Source organism: Myzus persicae, unplaced genomic scaffold, assembly GCF_001856785.1.
Source record: "Myzus persicae strain clone G006 unplaced genomic scaffold, MPER_G0061.0, whole genome shotgun sequence".
Taxonomy (NCBI): domain Eukaryota; kingdom Metazoa; phylum Arthropoda; class Insecta; order Hemiptera; family Aphididae; genus Myzus; species Myzus persicae.
Window position 1 is genome coordinate 55,086 of NW_019102160.1, and position 4,664 is coordinate 59,749.

Sequence of the window (4,664 nt, forward strand, 5' to 3'; positions counted from 1 at the left end):
TAACTTTGTTAAAAAATATCACTAACTCGAATAGCCTTGTACAATGGTAAACAGAATATGTCTCTAGATTGCTTTTTTCTCTTTTCTTCTTGGATGAACATAAGTATCATGTTTTCATATACCCGATATAGAGATAGAATACCTAGTTATCATGAATTATTCATGCAATAGTAAGTAATAAACAACACTCTCTTTAAAAATGTATACATTTCAATTAATACTTTTTACAATTTGTATTATTTTAGGAACTAGGAAGTGTTGAATATGTTAAGATTGTTGTTCACCATTTAATGCAGTGCTACCAAATATAATATGTTATTATTATAATAAAATACTAGCTGATCCCGTGAACTTTGTTGCCTATTAAACATGCCAACTCTATGTGAGTCTCGATGGTGATAATGCGAGCAGTATATTATGCCTACCTGCTGTGGATTGCAGACACTGCTTGATGAGTACTTGATGTAAATAATATGTTTTATTTTGATTTTGATTGTGTACACGCCGATGAGTGCAAATCAGCCTCCTTGGTAGTCAATGTGCGAAAATTAAATTGTATGCAATCTTATACCTGATCTATCCGATGAACCACTGCAGGCAACCAATAAACAAAACAATATACCAATTTGTACTATACATACTTATATTTCTCCTATAACCAATAGCAACCTTATATAAACAAATATTGCCTTCGTAAATCTTAAAATCCCTGTTTGAGCAACTCCCTATTTTACAGCCAAAATATATTAGTTTTTGAGTTAAAGAATCTAATAATGTTAATTTTCATGGTTTATGTCTAAAACAAAGTCATAATGACTCAATTCTAGGTTGTCGTGATAATGAGATTGGACTGACGTTAAGGATTATGAATATTAATTTCAATTGGAAATTATTAGAGTTAAACTTTGAAAAATACAATAAAGAGGGAAAGATTGGAATAGCCAAAATCCGCGGTGATGATTCCTACCTCAACAGTTGACCGTTAACCAAGACGCATGAAATAGTAACGAATGAACAGGATGAGCAAACAGTAGAATAAATGTAATATTAGTACTTAACAAAGATATTTTACCGATTCAACCAAATATTTTATTTTTCCATTAAATAATATTATGTTCAAATAAAAACTATGGGTAATTAATCCATAATCGCACCTATAAAGCATTATTAATTTTATTTTTATACTAATAATATAAACTACTAATCGGATGAACCCATATAAAAATCATCGTTGTAGGCTTCATCTTCAGCTTTTCTCCTCTTTTCTTCTTTTTTTGCGGCTTTCTTAGCTTCTAAATATGTAATTAGAAAATATATAAATATAATAATAAATAAAATAACGGTGATAATAAATAAAAAAATACAGTCGAGTCTTCATAACTAGCCTCTAGTCTCAAAAAGTCAAGGGGAATAAAAATAAATTTGACGTATGTCTATATTTTTTAAATATTCTAGCTACTGTATAGCTACTTCAAAAATAATTAAAAACCCTTCAAGTGACAAGAAAAAAATTAGAAATATCGAAGTTTTCTTGTTATATTGAGGCTCTATATATCGAGATTGTGGAATAATATATGTTAATATAGAGGAACTTTATTAACCATCCTCAACTTTCTTTAAAGTTCTACTCAAATCAATGCTTGACAGCAATAATATAGCACCAGGTGCTATATTTTCGAATTATGTGGTTACCTTGATGACAAATTAAAAACACTTAAGTACGAAAATAAATATCAAGTTGTCCAGATTTCCTGATTATTGAGATTCAAATTATTAAAACTCTACGATATTTATTAAAATCAACCTTTCTCTTCTTTCTTTCTTGTTTTTTCACAGTTTTTCCCATCATCGTCACCTGAAAAAATTTCATTTTACGTTATTTAGAATTAACATGCTACTCAACTTATGTGTTTATCGTTAGTTAGGTTAATTAGAATTAATACGTAATAAACATTTTGTGTCCATAAAGTGTGGATTTCTAAATCTGTCAGATCAATTATACTGCACGTGTATTCTTCTTATTATTACCTAGCTTAGACGATTTAACATTTTGAATAAAATTATGAGTTTTTCTATGATATTTTTAATATTAGAGTGAATTTAACTATTTTCAAATGTCAAGGCAAGACTATATTATGTATGGCACCTCGAAAAAATTTTTTTGGATAATTTATTTGTGAGGTTATATAGGTATGAGAATTGTAAAGCTTAAAATTGTTTATAAATTATATAATATGCTCATAAGTTAAAATGTGTTTGAAAATTTAAATATCATGAAATGAAACACATATTTTTCTAAATCTGGATTTACATATTAAGTTTCATTTAGTACGTCGCCAGAAATAATTTTTGCGTCTGTTCTAAAAGCATCAAATATAAACATACTTTATCATCAACGAATAGTCTCTACTCCGTTGTTTCAGCACTGAAGAGCAAACATAAATGTCATAATACACAGCCCTCTATAATTCTATATAAGTTAAAAAATATCTATAATTGTATGTTTGTTTTAAGTTATGTCAATAGTACCCACTTATGTTATGAAAATGAACTGTTTCTATTTAAACTGTTCCTAAGTATTTTTTACAAGGCGTATTGTACTTCGATTTTCAATTTTGTTGCTTAATTCAAACATAATAAAAATAACAAAAGCTTATGAAAATGGTCATATTCAAAATACTATCTCATAGTTTAGAAATAGGAATTCAAAAATCCAAGTCCAATGCGAATTGTAACAAATGTTTTTTTTTAGAAAAAAAAAATCGAAATCGGATAGTGTCATGTGCAGGCCCCTTAAAAATATTACATAATCTCTATTCTGCAGGGTGGGATCCCTGACGTGTTAGAATACGATCATAGATATATAAATCAATTTATTTTATTAATGTTACTAAATGTTTTTATACCTATAGAGTCATATATAATTTATGTACAAACATATTTCACTTGTAGTAAGTACATAATAGATGTTTTATATGATCTGATCATTGATAATGAACCTATACAATTATAATAAGATTAATACAACCAGTAATCATTGTAAGAGACGTCTACTTGTATTTTGTTTATCTTTTAAGCAACATTGAGTTATTTAATATAAATAATTATTCAAAATTGAATACCTATACATACTTCATGAGAAAACAATTATTACTTACCAAAGCAATCACCTAGAAATTAGAATTGACAAAATTATTATAGAAAGATAAATCTAGATTGTAATTTATATTTTTTAATTACATATAAATACATTCGATTCACAATATATCGTAGATAATATTATGTGATCATACATGATTTATATATATGGTATAAACGATTTCTGGAGTAAACAGTTATAATATTTTGTTTATCTTATAAACGTCAAACAGTTATTTAGTACAAATTAATATGAGAAGCTTAAATGATAAACATAGTTTCAAGTTTGTACAAAATTATAATTACCTAGTCCTGGACTTTGCTGTGACTTATCGACCAATGTCATACAGATACCTAGCACTGTAAGCATAACATAACACTTGAATACCGTTGAAGGCATATTTTTTTTCACAAAACAGTTACAGTATTTTCACAATATAACTTCTTATGACTGATTAGTTACAAATAAAACTGTAAGAAATGAGAGAATTCGGTATATATAGTAGTATATACCACTTTTAACCCTTTTTATGAGCCCTTCTGGTTGCACAGTTGTTGTTGTTTCAACACAGATTTTGATCGTAATAAAATACGTGTGTAATTTTATTTTCGATTATAATACCTTAGATCTATTCGTAATGTCTAATTATAAGACTAGCAGTGGTAATAAAACATTTATTTTTAGATCATTTGTTTTTCACCAATAAGATCTCAGTCAAATTTTATGTTTTTGAACTTTCCAGCAATAAGTTTAAATATAAGGCTTTAGAATAAATACAATTAATAAAATAGTAAAATATAAACTATAAATTATTAAATGAATTGTGATAAAGTATTTTGATACACTTGTCTTTTATACTTTTTGTCAGAATGTTATAATATAGTTATTATAATCTTGTAAAAAGGCAATTTTCCCGTAAATATAAATTATAAATATATAGAGTGTTAACATAGATAGTTGACTTAATATTTTAACTTGAATGAATTTCCACTGATTCCTGACCTCAGCACTCCAATACGATACATTTTATTATTATTATTAATACAAGACGTTCGGTAACATGAACCATTGGGTTTATAAAATATAGTTTAATCAATTACACAATACATTGTGCAACTCTTATTAATTCATTTTTGAAGACTTATTCGACACGCTCTACAAAAATATTAAAACTCGAGTTGATCGGGATGTACAAATATTATATCTCTAAATTTTTTTTTTTATAATAACAATACCCTTGGGAGTCAATATAGGTAAACTTAATGCTAATGTTTGAGAAATATACGTAATATTTCGTTTATAATATATATAATATTTGACTTCCCCGCCCTTTATTTATGAGATCTCTCTAATCTACTATCAGATTGTAAACAAGTTTCAACTTTCAAATCGACGATAATTATACATTAAAGGATATTTTATTTGGGTGATATATTACGTACGTACCTAATCGTATTTGTAAAAATCCATGTTTTTTAGAATTAAGTTTGTGACCCAAAAAAACACATGCATATGTGCACCATTT

The 4,664-nt window shown here is 27.0% G+C and overlaps 1 long non-coding RNA gene across 1 annotated transcript; it reads right to left on the reverse strand.

The window, feature by feature from the left end:
* Positions 1-1,807: 1,807 nt before the first annotated feature.
* Positions 1,808-3,584, reverse strand: LOC111031416. The gene is made up of 3 exons (XR_002604203.1): positions 3,445-3,584; positions 3,159-3,170; positions 1,808-1,855 (listed from the first exon to the last, which is right to left on the reverse strand). It is a non-coding gene; the product is annotated as an uncharacterized LOC111031416 (long non-coding RNA).
* Positions 3,585-4,664: the final 1,080 nt, after the last annotated feature.